The 18,951-nt window shown below is 40.0% G+C and overlaps 1 pseudogene; it reads left to right on the top strand.

Moving 5' to 3' along the window:
• Positions 1-967: 967 nt before the first annotated feature.
• LOC146598309 (T-cell activation Rho GTPase-activating protein-like) lies at positions 968-2,596 on the top strand (annotated as a pseudogene).
• Positions 2,597-18,951: the final 16,355 nt, after the last annotated feature.

Below are 18,951 nucleotides of genomic sequence, written 5' to 3'. Positions count from 1 at the left end.
GAGCTCATGGCTGATGTGCATGGGCCTGCTTCAGTGCATTGTTTGATCTAGGTGAGACTCAAAGTAAACCATACTGAAGAAAAAATCCATGTTTCAGGCTTAGCATAGTTTGGCATTTTTCTTCTCCACTGGATTTTAAGTTCCACTAATTCCACTGATTTCCTGTACGCCCATGGAGACTCACTTCCTCGACCTTCTTCTCAGCATTGTCCTCACTGAGGACTACTGAGATTGAGGGGTGGACGAACGACTGGTATGAGCTGGGTCCTTTTCCTGCACAACCAGCAGTTCATTGGTCTGTACTTACACAGCACACTGTGCTGTCAGTGGTCCAAAGCCCCTCTGAGATCAGGTAGCTCAACACAATCTGCCTCCTCCGAGCCCAAGTCATGGGGATGGCTCCCTCTCTGCTCACTGGTAGTGTCCAGAGCCTCATCTAAGTGCCTGGGCCTTGCAGATTTCTTCCAAAATATCCCCTGCAAACTCCTCTGCGTGGGCCTCCATGGCAAATGGATGCTAGCGCTCGAGAAGCCAAGCCAGCAGGAGAAAACTGATGAACAGAAAAGAGTAACTTCTGTAACCAGTGCCACCTTCCTAGAGGAGCTGGGAGAGGCTGAGGACTGTTCTGGAAATTCGAAGCCTCATGTGAAAACCCGTTATCTCTTGACAGCTTACTACTGTTTGTGTGGAGGTTGGTTTCAAAGGAAAGTTGCACAAGGCACTTCTCTCGCAGTAACACTTCCTCAAGGTGTTTCAGATTCATCTGCAAAACACAAGAGTTACTTCTGGGGTGTTTAATTGCATTTGCTCAAAGGAATAAGAAACAGCCCCTACACCCTGCATTAATGTTGCATTTTGTTTGTTTGTTTTGTTTGTGTTCCTGTAGGGTAGCTGACAAACTGTACTCTACCATATCAGCGAACATGCAAAGACCAGCTGGATGGATGCCAGCAACCTTGCTATCCGCATGGTGCCCAATATGCTGAGCCCAGACACGGACAACATGCTGGCAGTCCAGGAGAGGAATGACAACGTCTGTTGAAGTCATCCCCTAGCTACTCCCTTTGGGGCTGCTCAGGGTCATACCCACAGATCCTCCTGCCCTTGTAAAAGCTCAACAAAACTGAGTCAGGCCAGATCAGGCTGAGCTACAGAGCCACAGTTGTCAGTACCGAAATGTCCATCAGGGGCAGGAAAGGCTGCTCAATACCTTTTCAGCCCTTCAGATTGAAATTAATAGTTTTCTCTCTGCAGGTGATAGCGTTGACGGAGTTCCTGACAGACAACAGCACAGCAACATTTGGGGAGGACATTGTCTTGCCTTTCAGTCTCTCAGGTGAGGAGTTCCCTGAGCACATGGACAGGTCCACAGATAGGAAGAGGAGCTGATGATTGTCACAGGCCTGGGATGCAGATTCAAATTCTTTAACTGGATATTAGAAGTGGAAATGCAGAGAGGTGCAGAGGGTTCAATATAGTACAACAGTGTTTTTCCACTGGAATGCTTTCAAGAAGTTCAAAAGGACAAGCACTCATAAAACAACATTCATGCAGATGGTAAACTACACCTCTGCTCTTCACCTCTTTGCTAACTGTGGTTTAGAACTGCACTGTCCCATGGCATTGCGAATGGCGGACCTCGTGTTTCCTAACTTCTCCTCAAGTATGTAGACAGTAAGGTTGTGTGTGCCCAGGGTGCATCATACCACAGAGAAAGTCCCCCTGGATCTTCAGATGCCCCTAAAAATTACCTAATAGGCTCTAGCTCCACACAGGACACTCAGGTGTTCCTAAGTGCAAAGGTTTTTCTGTAACAGGAGCTGAATGCAGCCCTCCCCCTTTCCAAACCCCCACCTTGGAGAAGGAGCAGTCTGAAGGGGGGAGCCACAGGATATCCAAGATGTACCTCTGCCCCTTCACTGAGTAATTTTAAGAATGGCATCAGCAGAATGGACTGGAGGTATTCAGAGCCAGACCTGTCCCTCCAGAACTGCTTTGAAAGAAGGGGAAGGGAGCAGGAGCTGAACAAAAGGGAGAGCAATTTCCCCATTCAGCAATAACAGCTAAGGCAAAGTAACAGCCTTGCAATATTGTAAGACAATGGCAAGATTGCTGGCTTCCATCATGCTGGTCTTTGCCTTCTCACTGATGGCTAGAGCACAGTGAGCAAGAGGAGGTCTGCTCTAGGCAGTTTGTCAGCCATTCTACTCAAAAAAACATCTTGCAATTTTCAAATGACTATACCCCAAACATCCTCCAGATGCTTCCTGGAAAGCTCCTGCTCTGGTCTGATGTTCTCACTAACTCCAAACTAGTTTCACCCTATAATCCCTCAAAAGCCTTTTTAAATAGGCTTTTTCCACTAAGCCCACTGAAGACAGCAGGACACCTTTCAGTGAGATCAAAAGGCACTCTATGTCATACTCTTTTGCAAACCACAGGAAAACACTCACGAATCCCGAGAACTGAGGGCCTGCAAAAACATGTCTTTTCAGAGAAACAGCTCCACAAAGGACAGTTAGTTCTACTGCAGAATCATCCAAGAAAACARGCCAGACAATAAAAACAATTGCCTGTGTTGCATCAGCAAAGGTGATGCAGCAAAGGACCTGTTTTAGGTCCACTGAGGAAGTCTTAGGAGAGCAGAGTGGACCAGATGAATCATGAAAGACCACCCCCTTATGAAGAGCAACCTAAGAACTGACTAGCCATAAAAGTTCCCTCCTACAGCCAACTATGACATCCGCAATGTCCATGTAGGACGGGCCACCCTACCCATGCACCAGTCATGCAAAGGACACAGAAAATGGCTCTAAGGGATCTGCTCAGGGACAGAGTTTCTGCAGCAAAGGATTCTGAGGTGGAAACTGCAGACTGCAGGAATAAACTGTGATGTATGGAGCTCATCAACTGAGAGCCATGTCTGAATCCTGTCAAAAGAGCAAACACGAAGCTGTGGCTCAGTGGCGCAGCCAGGCAGTTTCTGAGGTAGATCAGATCCACTCTGCAAAAGACTCCAATGTTTAAATAGCCTGTCTCTCCTCTGTGCAAGCTACAAGGTAAAGACTGTAAAAACTGTTATCTTGTCCATCCTCTGCAAGCTCTTACCTTCAGGGGTCAACGAATAAGAYAGGTCAGCATAAACGTATTTTCCTGAGGGGGTTCTCCTAAAGCAGTCATCAGCATGACGCATCCTTTTTTCCCACCAGAAGAGGTGGGGCAGACAGATTTGTGTATGATTATGTAAAACCTTAAGTGAAAATACTGTCTATAACCCCATAACCTGTTGTGTGGGAAAACTAGTCAGTGGTTGATCAGCAGTGTTATACCTGTATTCCAAAAAGGACAGCATACAGGCTAGCAGCTCCAAAACCTGTCCCACCTTCCTTATGCTCTTCTCCAGCATTTATCAGAATTAAATATTATCATTCTCTGCTCGAAATAGAAAGGATCAAGTCAAGAGATGACATTCTTAGGCATCTGATGGGTAAGACAAAGGAAAACTGTGACAGAATCTGCACAGTCAGAGATACCAAACATGTCCACATCTTCTGCTCAAAAAGTCTGATTGGGAAGTGTTGGTGTTTGGAGGTCACATTTTCCTGGATTCAGTATTTTAACAAGACCTCTGCATGATTTCTGAAGACAAACCTCAATGTGGAATTTGGAAACAAAACTTCATGAACCAAAAAATGCTTTAAAAAATGAAATGCTTGCTTTCTCATCTAGTGAACTGCTCACCCTACACACTTATTTACACTAAATATAGGCAAAAATGATAAGGCCTATCAATGGCGTTTATGGCAACAAGACATGCAAGATACAGAAGAATAACCCCTTAAACTTTGGCCAAAGCAAATGTAGGGCTACATCAAGATTGCTCACAGGACAGCTTTCCCCTTTAGGCCAGGAATGGGTCTGGTAGGTTCAGTTCCAGACCCTGCCTGAGATGAGGATTATTGTTCACCTAGGGTTTAGRGTTCATCATTCTGATCCAAAACATGAGAAATACATCAAAAAATGATAAAAGACAAACTTTCAAAGTTTTTAGAAAGCCTGTCTCCCCATACTAGCATCTCTACAAGCTGCAGTATTTACATAAATCAGACTGTGTTTTCATCTTTACAAAAGCCGAAAGTGGAGCAAGGCTTTCAGTCTAACTAATCACCTTAAATGATTTCCTCATGTAAAGACTTGACCACTAGGTCCCACAGTTCACATTAGCAAAAATATGGGCACACTACCCACATCCAATCATCAAAACACAGCAACATGATATGATACAAGCTGTGATTCTTTTTTATCCTCTATAGAAAAATAACCCTATAATCTTTATATATATAATATTAAAAATATAAAATTTATTATATATTTGTGATTTTATATATATATAAAATTGAAACCTGTTTTTCTAAATCTATGTTTATAATCTTTTGAGGAAATCTCAGTCTCTGTTTAACCTCAAAGAACAGGCATAATCCAATACTCGTCCTTCATACAGAATGATCCAATTACACTAGGTATTTTTAAASTGAAGATTACCCTTACAGAAAAGATAAAGCTGGAATATTTTAATTGTATCAATTATCTTTAGCAATTCATTAAAATGTCACAACACTGGCAGAGGATGCTCTCCAGAGTTCATTTGCTTTAATGTTTATTTTCTATCATCAGTAGTCATTTTATTCAGCAAAGATTCCCTCCCCATATTGTAAAAATATGCTTTATACTTCTGTGTGTACATAGGGAGAACAATGAAACATTYAGAATTTCAAGGCATGTAAAATCTGAAGAACTTGTGTGCAGATCTAAAAACACATTTTTTCTCTTATAATGCTGATTTAATTCTTTTAAAATATAGGGCAAACATGTTAGGTGAATAGTTACATGTGATGTATGACTGTAATACATGAAAATATGGATTTCATGAAATAATCACAGAGAAGCCATGAACTGGTTAATAGTGTAATTTCTGATCCTGCTACATATTTAGCAGTCTTCACAGGTAAGTGTTTTAACTGAAGACTTGTTTGTGAATAGAGACTGTGGGAGCAGGCATTCAGAGGAAAAAACTAAAAAAAGGGAAGCTTGACTTCCTTGTCTCACGAAACAAGTAAAAAGTTTATTCATTATTTTAAATTTCCTGTTGCATAGGAACAGTGTTAGAAAAAAAAGTTTCCCAGGTAGTTACTATACCAAAGCCACTCACATGACACAGGTGAGAATAATTTTATCTAAAGTGACATCTTTTTTAAATGAAAAGGTGGTAAGGTTAGCAGGTAGAGGTCCAGGCTCTGAATCTATGAAGTATATACTATGAAGCAATATACTTTGACTAAAAGCGATGTAATAAACTAAATCTAAACAGAACAAAATATTAACACTTCATAAGTGAAATAGTTTGAAACCTACTGATAGTTTTCAAAATGTAGTAACAACTTGGATAAAATGATCAACAAGCGCAATTCCAGTAGGCCAAACTACAATCAAATCAATTAATTTGAGTTTGGCTCCTTCCTACAGGTAATCTGTTCTTTGCCCCAAACTAATTCACATTTTTACTACTGATCCAGAAGAAAACATTAAATTATCCTAATAAATTTTTTTCAATGACAAGAAGATAGAGCAACGGGTAAAAAAATTAAGGCAGACTGCTGGAACAGTGACACTCATTTGGTTAGCAGGGTACAATCCTTAGTGATGGCTACATATAAAATTGTATTTCTAAGAGAAGAATGTAGGCAAACATTGCCTGGAAATATATCTCTGCCCTTGGAAGAAGTGAATTTAAAAGACTCCTCTGATCATAATGGGTGATTAAAAAACATACAGTTGTAGCATTTCACTCAGTAGTCAAAAGAATTAATACACACAGCAATATAGTTGGTAAAAAGAGGGAAATGTAATAAGGAAAAATAAGAACAGATAAATTACACTGGTGCAGTTGTGGCTAGATTATTGGTTCCAACTCCAGYGTCCACACGTGAAGCATGGAAACAGCAGGGGATCAGTGCCCCACTGTCCCTGAGATTAAATTTTGTGGATGCTTCTTAGCACCTCTTAAATTCTATCTTAAAGCCAGTTGGTTTCGTTGCCATGATTACAATTAGTATCCACTTCTCTGATATGCAAGTCAAGAAATCCCACTCCTGGAAACTGAAGAGATACTAAGGTATTGTATGGACTTGATCTTTTCAGCTTAATTAAGAGATGACATGACTGCAGTGCACAAGTATCCTTCTGAGCAACATTTTTGAAAACATTTGTCTAGCAGATGAAAGTATTAAAAGAGTCAAAGGCTGAAAACTAAAGCTGGCTAACGTCAAACACAAAATGCCTCCAACAGGCAAAATAGATGACATGTCTCTGTAAATGAAAGTAGCTGAAATTCCCCACTCTTTCACCACCCTAACTCTCCTCCACATGCTGCCAAATATAGACTCATCTTAATSTCTAAATCTTTCATGCTAACCTTTAGTTAGCTCTTTTAATCSCCAGTGGATATGTCCCATACTTTGGGAAAAGATGGGCAACACCTGAGACAAGGATTTATTTATAATCCATTCAGAACGATGTGGAACACAATGAATTTAMTAATGAATGATAAATCTTCCGTGAAGAGAGGTAACATTGTTGGMATTAGTGTCATCAGATATATGCTAAAATGAATAGTATGTATGGTTAATTTTTTAAAAATTAAACTCTGCAAAGACATGGACATACATAATACAGATCACTGGATTTTAAGCATCCACTTACAAATATATGTGAAGTAAGTAGAAAGCTCAAGAGTCTCAAACTGGTTTTGATTCATCTTTATCCACCTTAAGGAGATTCTAGACATTTTATATCATGAGTGAACAACAAGGACAGCAGAAATGTTATATCATCTCAGATAATATTATTTCAAAGCAACAGTGCTGCAAAAAAACAAGCTGATGAAAAATCATGCTAATAAAACTGAAGAGGTTGTCAGATAAGAATATACATACAACTTCTATGCCCAAAAGTAGGAGACTCCTGTTTGAGAATAATAAAAGGATTGGACTGGAAGAGACCATAGGATCTGTTCAGAAATAGGTGCAATTTTGCTGTACACAATCTTGGATTAATTCAGATGGTAAATATATCAATACTAAAAGTACTGGGCAGTCTAAATTGTTCATTCTAGGAGTGCAGGAAACTGTTCCTCTCAGAAAACCTTTGTATATATTATCTTTTGAAAATGGTATTTTGATTATACTGGCCAAGAATGGGRAAAATGTTGTACCTGAGAATTCCAGGCTTCAAAAGACAGTAAACAAAGCCATCTGAACCTATCCCAACTGTTAATACAAGGAACAAAACAAAACAGTGACCATTCGAGTTCATTGTCTGTGCATCTTTCATAATGAAGAGTAAACTACTTTTATTTTTATTACACTTCTGCTACTACARTTACTGAATACAGGCAGCTATTAATGTCTAATCATGCTCCAATTTTACAGAATACATGCACTCACAGGATACTATACAGCAACTCCACATCTAACTAACCTTTTGGACTCTAACTGTAATAATTATTATACTTTGCTTTGTAAAGCAAGATGGTGCTTCAGTGCAAACCAAAACTACTTACTGGAGAACTAAGGAAGTTACTGCCAGTGAATCCAAGGTATTTAGCTGTAACATGAGAAAACAGAAAGAAAAAAATAAAGAAGTTTGATCTAACTTGGAAGAACTGCTCAACATCTGTATGAACAGTCAATGTCTAATCTAAATTTAATTCTCAGAGCTAAGTAGTAAGGGAGATAAATGAAAAATGTTAACAAATAACTTTAAAGCCAAGCAAATTGCTGAGTATTAACTTGGAGATGATCAYGTTTCCATTAACATATGAAAGATTCAGTGATCACATCATTTGGTTTTATTGCTCTCTTTAGTACCTGAGAAGACTTTGATTAAACTGATTTTGGTCTTCTTACATGAAATGACTCAGTTATTAAACAATTACCAGATCTCTAGTACAATTACCAGCAGCCTGAATGTACTACTGAAAACCAGTAACAGTTTAGGATTTAGGAATGGCAATCTGAGCTTGCATATAGCAATCATACCTTTCCTCAGAAAGAAAGGTTCAGTAGTGTTTARGAAATGATTTCTCGCCACAGACATTATCAAACCGTTCATGTCATTCATCTAGCTGTAATAGCAGATTATATTACAGTATAATCTCAACTGTTGAGGGGTTTCCTTCCTAAATTTGAGTGGCTTTACTTGTTTTTTGTCATGAAAACTGTAAGAACTAGATTAGCATGTTATAGGTTTGAGATCTATGTTTAACTCTTCATTAACCATTGCATTCCCAAATGACTCAACACCTACTGTGTTCTGATTAGGGAAAGGTACTAGACAAAGATTCTCTCCATGTCCCATTTTGCTGAGTGTATCTTTCAATGCATTGATTGAATTCATCAAAAGAAATGTCCAAATGGAAAATATAAATATTCTCAGACAAGAATTAAACTATGGTTCTGATGGTGAGAAGAATACGCATCAGAATCTCCACTTCTAATGATAAAGTGCGATTAGCTAAAAACATGCCTAGTAACTTTTTTTTACCATTAAAAATAATAGAGTAAAAGTTGTCCTTCGGCTCTGATAATTTTCCACAAATGTTCTTTATAATCTTGCAAAGCTGTTCAAAAAATGGAAGAATGCATTGCTATATAGATTAATGTACAGGACACTGGATTATCCTCTGAAGAAAATGTCAGATGCAATCTCAGGATAGCAATATGGTACTTGCAAGTCTACCTCCTGAATGAGAGTATTTTCAAGTAATACGGAAAAATGAATTTAGCAATGTCTGTGGGAGCATGTCATGCTAGGTTAGGTAGCATTACGAACAGTAGTATTTACATCACTAATAGACATGCCTTGATTGTATTTAAATGTTTTAACTCATACAAACAGTATGTGTTCATATAACTCTAAATGAAAAAATAAAATACATTAGATCTCCATTCTTAGAGCTGGAAGATTTAKCTAGTTCGAATGCTACAGGTCTTCCCTATTGTTTTTCTCTAGATACAGATGTTTTAGGCTTTTCATAGCTGCCCTTCACACAACTCAAACAATTCAGAGGAGAATTCTGGGTTGGCTTGTGATTACAATTTTTCTCTATTCAGTTACCGATTTAGGCATCCTGATAAAAGAACCTAAATCTTCTGTTTTTCAAAATACAAATAATTTGAAACATTGACTTTTCAAGCCTTCTTGGAAACCTAAATCATGCTCTACTTCTTCAGAAGGTAATTTCCTTTGGTCTCCTTGGAGTTATCTGCATGAATAAAAGCAGCAGAACGGGCTTTTTGGTATCAGAAAAMTCTTACAAGATAAAGAAGATTGAAGAAGCTATGGTAAGCTATTATGATTCTGGGCTAATGCAATGTAGCCCTGTCAAAATTTCTGTAACATTACGGATCTCACAGACTGCCTAACACAGGCTTTTATGGTTCCCAAAACAACCTGAACAGTTCAGGAAAAATATATGAAAACCACTGATACTAGTGAGGCAAAAGATGTTGAAAAAATCTCACAATAGACTTAYCTATAAATTCAATTTTATTTTAACATTATTTACTACAGTTACTGTGCTTTTTCATGATCAAAGAGCAATAGATACATTTGGTCAGTAAGAATTTTTACTTTAGATTAACGGAGACAAGAAAAAAAGTGAACAAAGATTTGATTCCCTCCAGAATCCTGCAGCCTGGAGACAAAGGAAAAAAGTCTGGAGAAAGGAAGACTTTCCTTTAATTGAGGAGAGAAGGATTAGAGATCTTCTGGGCAGGCCAGACATCCACAAATCCATGGGCCCAGACGGGATGCACCCATGGGTACTGAGGGAACTGGAGGATGTTGTTGCCAGGCCACTCTCCATCATCTTGGAAAGGTCCTGGAGAACTGGAGAGGTGCCTGAGGACTGGAAGAAAGCCAATGTCACTCCAGTCTTCAAGAAGGGCAAGAAGGAGSACCCAGGCAACTATAGGCCCGTCAGCCTCACCTCCATCMCTGGAAARGGGATGSAACAGCTCATYCTGRATGTCATCTCCAGRCATATGGAGGAAAAGAAGGTGATCAGGAGTAGCCAGCATAGATTCACCATGGGGAAATCCTGCTTAACCAATCCGATAGCCTTCTGTGATGGAGTGACTGGCTGGGTAGATGAGGGGAGAGCAGCGGATGTTGTGTACCTTGACTTCAGCAAGGCTTCTGACACTGTCTCCCATAACATCCTCCTAGAGAAGYTCAGCAAGTGTGGGTTAGACGAGARGAGGTGGATTGAGAATTGGCTGAAAGGCAGAGCTCAGAAGGTTGTCATCAGTGGCACAGAGTCTAGCTGGAGGCCTGTGGCTAGTGGCATCCCCCAGGGCTCAGGACTGGGTCCCATCCTGCTCAACTTCTTCATCAACGACCTGGATGAGGGGACGGAGTGCATCCTCAGCAAGTTTGCTGATGATACCAAGCTGGGAGGAGYGGCTGACACACCTGAGGGCTGTGCTGCCATTCAGAGAGACCTGGACAGGCTGGAGAGTTGGGCAGAGATCCTCATGAGGATCAACAAGGGCAAGTGCAGSGTCCTGCACCTAGGGAAAAATAACCYTGGGCACCAGTACAAGCTGGGGGATGACCTTCTGGAGAACAGCTCTGTGGAGAAGGAYCTGGGAGTGCTGGTGGATGACAGGTTGACCATGAGCCAGCAGTGTGCCCTTGTGGCCAAGAAGGCCAATGGTMTCCTGGGCTGCATTAGGAAGAGTGTTGCCAGCAGGTCAACTGTTGATCCTGCCCCTCTACTCAGCCYTGGGGAGGCCTCATCTCAAGTACTTTGTCCAGTTCCGGGCTCCCCAGTACCAAGAGAGACATKGAGCTACTGGAGAGAGTCCAGCGTAGGGCTACAAAGATGATCAGAGACTGGAGCACCTGCCCTAKGAGGAACAGCTGCGAGATCTGGGCCTCTTCAGTCTGGGAAGAGAAGACTGAGGGGGGATCTTATCAGTGTGTATAAGTACCTGAAGGGAGGGTGTCAAGGGGACRGGGACAAACTCTTCACAGTTGTCCTGTGTGACAGGACAAGAGGCAATGGGCAGAAATTGAAGCACAGGAAGTTCCGCCTGACCGTGAGGGGGAACTTCTTCCCTGTGAGAGTGACGGAGCACTGGCACAGGTTGCCCAGGGAGTCTCCTTCTCTGGAGATCTTCAAGGCCCGCCTGGATGCAACCCTGTCTAACATGCTCTAAGTGACCCTGCTTGAGCAGCGAGGTTGGACTAGATGATCTCCAGAGGTCCCTTCCAACCTTGCTGATTCTATGATTCTATRAAATAAAGTACATACTCAGAAAGAACAATGTTGCCTGTCTGATATGCTGCTTCACATAAAAGCAGGCTTTGAAGTTTCCAGGTAGAGTACAATTACATAGATACTTACTCCTCAAAGCAAAAATAAATTAAAATTGCAAATTATATTAAAGTTTGATAAAAGAGTTTCCATGACAGCTCTTGAAAGTTGTCTCTAAATGTTCCTGCTAGATATTTCACAGAAGCACACTATATTTTGCTTTGGTGTTCGAAAAGGCAAGAATAAAGTTATGTCCTTTGTATTAAGAAGCTTACTAAAATAAAAATACATTGATGTAACTTTCTTCCAGGTTTAAGAYTTACACAGAAGGTTACACATTTTCATAATAACTGCATGGGGGCATCCCATGTATATAATTTAAGTATAAAAGAAAAAATATGATCTCAGAAAGACAATACACCAGAAAAGCGTTTACWACTAGCCAGTATCATCAGCTATATGCAGAAGTTATAAAGAATCCTAAGTGTTTCGCATTTTGGCATATGTGAAATGAAACAGGAAAGCAAATTAGATAAACTCTTGAACAACAGAAAAGTGGAACAAAGCAATGAGTAGTTCTGATTTCAGTCACATAATTTTAACTATTATTTTAACTAATTTCTAATAATTACTTCTGTGTATCTAGCAGATTACTTCCTGAGTTCTGTCTTGATGCTGTAAATACGTTCACTGGAAGAAYTTACTTGTGCATACAATCTGTGCATTACAAAGTCTGTAAAGATGGTTTGAAAGGCCATGCAATTAAAACATTTTTTAAAATGAAATTTAACTCCAGGTGGTATTTGTTTATATTATAAACAGATTAAAGTGATCCTTCAGAAAATCTCCAAACTAAGAGACCAGAGACCAAAAGTCACAAACTCAGCTTCACATTAAGGAATTTTTGGCCTGGCCCTGCTCTCTCATGTAACAAAGAAAGCCAGAAGAAACTCCACCAGTGCCAGTGGATTCATGTTCCTGGAAAAATAAATATAGACCATCAATTCTTTGGCATTTTTCCATATATAATTTTTACCCTAGCACTGCATGAATGATTTTATTCTAGGCTGTAGCTCAATGTTTGTTGTAGATTGAGAAATCCTTCTTCAGCCTTTCAATAAATAATTGCAAGATGCTCAAGAAAGCAATAATTTAAAAACAGCTCTGTACTGGCAGGAAGAGATGACCTGAAAGACTGAGCTAAATTAATTCTGAAAGACCTAGGCATCCTCTGAGATCCATTTAATGATGGATTTAATGAATTAAAGCTAAAACAAACAATACCTGGCTTTCTAAAGCTTAAAGCAAGGACTTCTCTAAGTACAACACTGAGGCTTACTTTGCATCCTCTTCCTTTACCTTTGTGTAAATTTTGTCTGCATGGGAAACCATATTGCTTTCTTCACATACTGCTTCCTTTTTTGTTCTAGTTCTTTGTCCTAGATCATTTTGTAGCGAGAGCAGCCTTAATAGGCCTCTTCCACTAAATTCTTAAAGACAGACTGAATAGCTCTGTGAAGGCTCCCATGAAGAGCTCCACAACCAAAGAGTATGACAGAATAAGCTGAACACTGAGGAAGTTTATAAGGACATGAAGAAGAGAAAATAATCCATTCACATTAACCTAACTGGACCTTACCAGCTCTTTATTTGGACACAAAATGCTCTCTAACTCAACACTTTATAGCTTCCAATACACCACTGTTACTCAATATTGCCAGGTGATTTAGTTACACAATTATAGCCTTCATCATACTCAGCATAATACAAATTACTTCTCCAACTCACTGCCTTCTGAGACTATTAAGCTGAAAGCCACAACTAGGCTTGGTCTTATCTGTCAAGTTAAAATTTTGATATATCACTAGAATGCTCAGTCAATGGAGCTCAGCCAGCAAAAAGGCTTTTTAAAAAAACTGGTTGTTCAAGGTGCTCAAACTGAAAAGACAAAATGGAATTTCAATCAGATTTCAAACCTATACACTAAATCCACAGGAGCTATACTAAYAGTTACACTTTCCTTACCTTCACTCTAATAAGAGGTATGTCTCTCTCACCWTTATTTATAAGTAAAAATTTGTTTATACTCAGTCTTTACTTAGAATACATCTTTACTCAATCCATTAGCTTTGCTTTGCAAACAAATGTAATTCATTTGGAAAAGCAATAAATGAAAAAAGTAATTTCTGCTCCTCTCTCCCTTGCTCATTTAAGAAGGTAGTCACAAACATAATCGTAAGTTAGCATCCTGTACAATTTAGGGAAAAACATGAATCTCCAGTGTGGGACAGGGAATGGCAGGAACCAACAGCTGGGAATGTATAGGAACATAGGAACTGTCAAAATTTTTGTATCATGTAGTAATCAGCTGCTCTTGTGGAGATTTTGTGCCTCTCACATCCAAATGACTGTTTTCTTCTATGTTCAATTGTCTATATCCTCATTTCACATTCATTCTTACACCACGCAAATTGATCAGTGTTTGTGAAATCACTATCAGCTTACACTGGGTGTACCTATATAATAATTTTAGTTTGGCTCAAGAGTGTACTTTTGAAGTAAATCTGTTCATCCCCATGTATCTGTTTTGGTTCACATTAAAGACCCACTGAGTTCTTGAATGAAACTAAACTAAAAGATGTCCTACAGGAATGCATCTCCAGGACACTAGACACTGGGTCCACAGTACCAACTATTTCTCCCTACACATTCACTGCTATTGTATTGCACTACTTTCTACTACGGACATACCCACAGCTGTATACAAGTAGCAACAGGCCTAGAGTATCTTCTGCTTACCAGCTCATCTATTTCTCTCTTTAAAATCCTTGCACACTTACCTAAATTCTTTTCTAATAAAAGGATGTGCTGAAGGGTTCAGCCTCTTGATAAATGAGTCAGACAGGAAGCAGCTTGAACGCACAGTGTGAGATAGCAACTTTGAGTTTCACTTAACTCAAAGTAGCATATTTTCCTAGGAGAAAAGTGCATTTTGAGAACAACAAACTCAAAATGTGTATTCTATCATTGGGAACTGCAGGGCAAAAAGTCCTGATCACTTCCCACCCCATCAATATCTGGAAATACTTCCCTATGTCTCTCCTCTTCCTACATACCTTACTTCATCATCTTCTCTACTCCTATTTGCTTATAGTAATCTTCAAAGTGAAAAAGTAGTAAAGAAAATTAGGGGAGAGACCACCTGTATCACCTATTAAAGCACAGTGTTACACTGATTTGGGAGTTGGGGGAAGGACAGGAATCTTTCCCAGCTGTGACCAACTTGAAATTAAGAAAATGAAGTGACCATCTTAACACAGATGTTAGTGTCTCAGACTCACAAAGAGCTATAGTTGTGTTAGTTAGAGTTCACCTCTCCAGGATGAACATCTCCTTGCCTAGATAAATTCCCTTTCCCTACAGACACAGCTCATTGCTTCTACTTCCTCTTGTCCTTCTTACTGATTTCCTCAGTAAGAGCAAATTCAAGTTTCCAAGTTCCTCACAGCTTTATTTCACCTTCCTTTCTGTTCTCCCTTTAGGTCTGAATAGGTAGTGAAATATTGGGGTCTTGCAAATGTTTCTGATTTACTGTTGCTATTATTATTATATTGAAGACTGTTGTTTGGGCTTCAGTATTTTGTCTGGGTTTTACACATACTGCACCCAAAGCAGTGTTTTCCAGTCATAACAACTGGCATGGGTGCTACAACRGATTTAGGAGTTGCACTTGAATTCTGTGTAAACTCTAACCTATTCACCATGTGCCTCAAAATTTGAAGAACCACAGATTAGCAGTTTTATATCTGTTTGGTCAAAYTGTTTTTTCTGCTTGGCAGTCTTCCAAGAAAGATTGAACAATTCTGCCACTGGTGAACAGCTAGTGCTGTAAGCATGTTTGTGAAGATTCTCAGAACACAGAGCACCCAGACATCATGACCCTCTTTATAAGCCTTTTATAAATCCTGCCTGTCACGATGTTGAGGTTCTTCCTGTGGGGTTGTCTTTCTGAAGTATGCAAGCAAAAATCTCAGAGTTTGGATGAAATTAAACATCCTATTGTAGTAACAATGATCTTTCACGGCCAATTTCATAACCCTGAACTTGTGTCAAGACCCTGAGTGTGCTCTTAGGCCTTATCAGCCCTGACCAGCTCAAGTGGGCCTCCACCCACCCCCTCTGCTCATGGGCCCAGAGAGCCCATTGCTGCTCAGGCCTTCTGCCCCTTCCTGAGCTATTTTGTACTTTTGCCTGTGTTCAACTCCATCACAGCCTTGCCTGTGCCTACCCACTGACCCCAAAGATCCAGACTCTGACCTGACGACTGACTTGCTGGCCTGATCTCTGTCCTGGCTCCTCCCTGTGGACTTGCCTGGCCATCACTGTGTCTGAACCTAGGTCACTATCATCAGACCCRATCCCAATTCATGTTCCTGGCTTGACCTCAGACCTGTCACCACCATGAACTTGTCTGATGATCTGCACTTAGCTGAATTTCTCTGCCATCTCTAGGCCTGCCCTGCTCACCTTGCTTGGACACTGTAGGAATAACCCCTGGCTGGCAAGGCCCCTGCCCTGTCAGCTCTGTTATTGCACTCATCTCCTGGCTTCTCAAACCTTATGGAACAGTCTGCCCTTGCTGTTCCCTGACAACTTGAATGTGCTAACAAAAAAGGGGAAAAGAAGGATATAGCTATCAGTAGGAAAAGGCAAATCTGTTTTCCTCATAGGTTCTAGAAAATAGCACTAATTTCYCTCTCACCTGAGAGGAAAAATAACCTGCCCACTGTTCAGAGGGCTCAGTGTGCATCTGTATGATGCTGAAGCAGGTTATTAAAAGGGATCCTTGAAGAGGAACAGGTGCTACAAAAGCATCATTAAGGATGAAGAAGGCAGATGGGACTAAAGAAATTCAGAAATTCAGATGTGAGTGAAGAAATTCACTGTGATATGGCAGCCTGTGATCATACACCACTGCCTTGCCCCTGCCGGGAAGAATACTGAGAGAAGTCCTTTTTCTTCCAAGGGAGCAGGCTTCAACAGGGGTCTTCTCCATAGAGAGCAATAGAAGTGCCAAAGAAAGAAAACAGGAAAATATGCCTAATCCAGGATCTCAGGTGCTTCAACTCAGGCAATATCCTGCGCACAAAGATGCAGGTCACCTCTCTCATAGCTACACTCCTAGGCTGCCTACCAACTTTTCTGTCAGTCACATCTGAATCAAGAATTCAAGCTGTTCTTAAAAGCAATAAAGAAATTTCTAACAAAGACAGAATCTTACTGTCAAGAATCTGCAAATATAGAATTAACCCAGATGCGTGTTTATRTTTAATGCAATCCTGAATAATCCAAACTCCACTGAAGGAATAACAGACACTATTGTCTTTAATATTTGGATGTAACTATTCTTAAGCTGTCATGCATGAGCATATCTTTGTCACTTTGAGACTTTTCTGCTCTTGATTCATTGTTAAACTGAAATTCTAGAAGGAAAAGAGAAGAGAAGCATATGAATTCACACCATAAACTTCTTTTTTGAATTAGTAAATTCCAAAGCTACGAAATTCTGCCACTTGGAGCAGGCAGAATTGCAAAGGATAAAAAGATAAACTTGTAAGACTATRTGAAACACATGTAATGGAAGAGAGAAATTCAGAAAGAGATGCTAATTCTGACTAAAGAGTTCAAGTCAGATACTTGGCTAGAAGTAATCTAAGACACTTCTTTTATTCTTGCTAAGTTGGACACGTAAAATTTCCTGTGCTGGATAGTGTTTTCCTAATTAGAGACTTTATTTTTGAAGGCAGTGTGTTTATATTGAGTCATCCATCCATCCTGATGTCCTTGGTTTTCTTGGAGCTTTTTTTTTACTTGAAACCTTGTTTTCTTTTGATTTGCTTCAAGTGTCAGATATGAYTTCCAACTAACTTCAAGGATCTTAAAAAATGCTGCAGGCTCAGCCTGAGTTGAGGTTAGAATTAGAGGCTGGTTTTCTAGTAGCAGCAGAGAGATCCAGGTGGTGAACATTTCCAGGCTGAGTCCTAACTCCACAACTGGAGCTCAGCTCCAACTTGAATGTTTGATGCTCATGATTAAAGACAATGTGACTAGACTTGCCCTTCTAGCAGCTTTAGCTCTTAGAATGTTTTCAGTCACTTGCTGTCACACTGTCAGTAAACCTCTGTTTTGGGATCCTTTAAGCATCAGTGYAGAGCCATGCTTAAGCTCATACACCAAATGCACTTTGAATTCAATTGAGGAAGTAAAGCCAGTAAGAGAAAAAGAAAACCTTCTGTACGTGGCTAGTCTTGTCTGGGTAGTACCGAAACCAAATGAGGCCAGTAGTTCACTAGCAACATTTTCATTTAAGCCCACTTTCTCCATTTTAGCCCACTTTCTTTTGCACTAAAAAATAACATAGGAGCTYCTTCTATCTTTTTCTGTTCCCAAACATGCTATGACCACTCTGTGGCATTCTCCCTTTATCCTGAGGTCCTCCTAACTCTATTCTGATTTTCCTGGAGGCTGTCTACAGCTCTCTTGTGCAGAAAGGCTCACCTGTCTCTTTTAAGACCTCACTCAATCCTGTAAGCATACCCTGTTGTGACCTTTTATTACTAGCTTCCACTTTGCTCCCAGCTTGATTAATTTTGTCTGCACATACTTCTCTCTTATACAATCTACCCAGCCTTGCCCTCTATATACCTTTGTCTCTCTCTCCAGCTCTCAGCATCCTGCTTTCTATTAATTCTCTTTCAAAAGTAGTAAGCCTCTCCTTTTTGTGCTCCAAACACTCTTCTTTCACTTTCAAATACAGCCTTCCTCTGTCCTTTTTTGCACTCCCTTACTCTAATAGGTTTGTCAGCAGTGCTTCTCTTTTCCCCCAAAAGTTATACTGTAAATGTCCTTAGCAGAACAACCTTAAGGATGTCTACAATGTTAAAATGAGAAGCAGCAAACCTGGTGCTTGAACCCTGACTGTCTATACTGCTTCACTGTCATTTCTCTCTTAGGCTTTATTCTTAACTGTTCGAACTGGTTTTCTCTAAAGCAGCATCCCTATCTGATTTGGGAATAATTCATATCAGGGATCACATTGAAAAAGAGTGAATATGAGACTGCATCATTTTCAGCTCTCTCCCTACTATACAGTCCTCCAAACTACCGTCCTCAGCAACCACATACAACTGCCTCAGGGCAGGCCTTACAACTCATCTCTATTAAGTGATAAGAACATTTTGATGTACTGCAGCACATTATTTAGAACATTTTGAACATAAAAAACACAAAACAAAACATAACTGTGTATCAGGACCAAAGGAATACTATATAGGAGACCTAGGGCCAAGTGAGGACCCAGCTGCTCTGCTCTAGAATGAACCAGCCTTAAGAATGGGAATACAAGCCAGTCCATACTATTTGGCTTTAGGGACAGGGATTTTTCCCTGACCCCCTTTTATTTCACAGTGCTAACCTATTCCTTTTTTTCATTATGGAATGGAGTAGGCACATATGACTCACAGTGCTTTATAAGCATTATCTAATACAACACGCTGGTATCTTCTCCATCA

This window comes from Rhea americana, unplaced genomic scaffold (assembly GCF_003343005.1).
Source record: "Rhea americana isolate MKP2758 unplaced genomic scaffold, rheAme1 scaffold_166, whole genome shotgun sequence".
Lineage (NCBI taxonomy): Eukaryota > Metazoa > Chordata > Aves > Rheiformes > Rheidae > Rhea > Rhea americana.
Note: the sequence above shows the minus strand (reverse complement) of the source record. Positions and strands in the feature narration are given on the sequence as shown.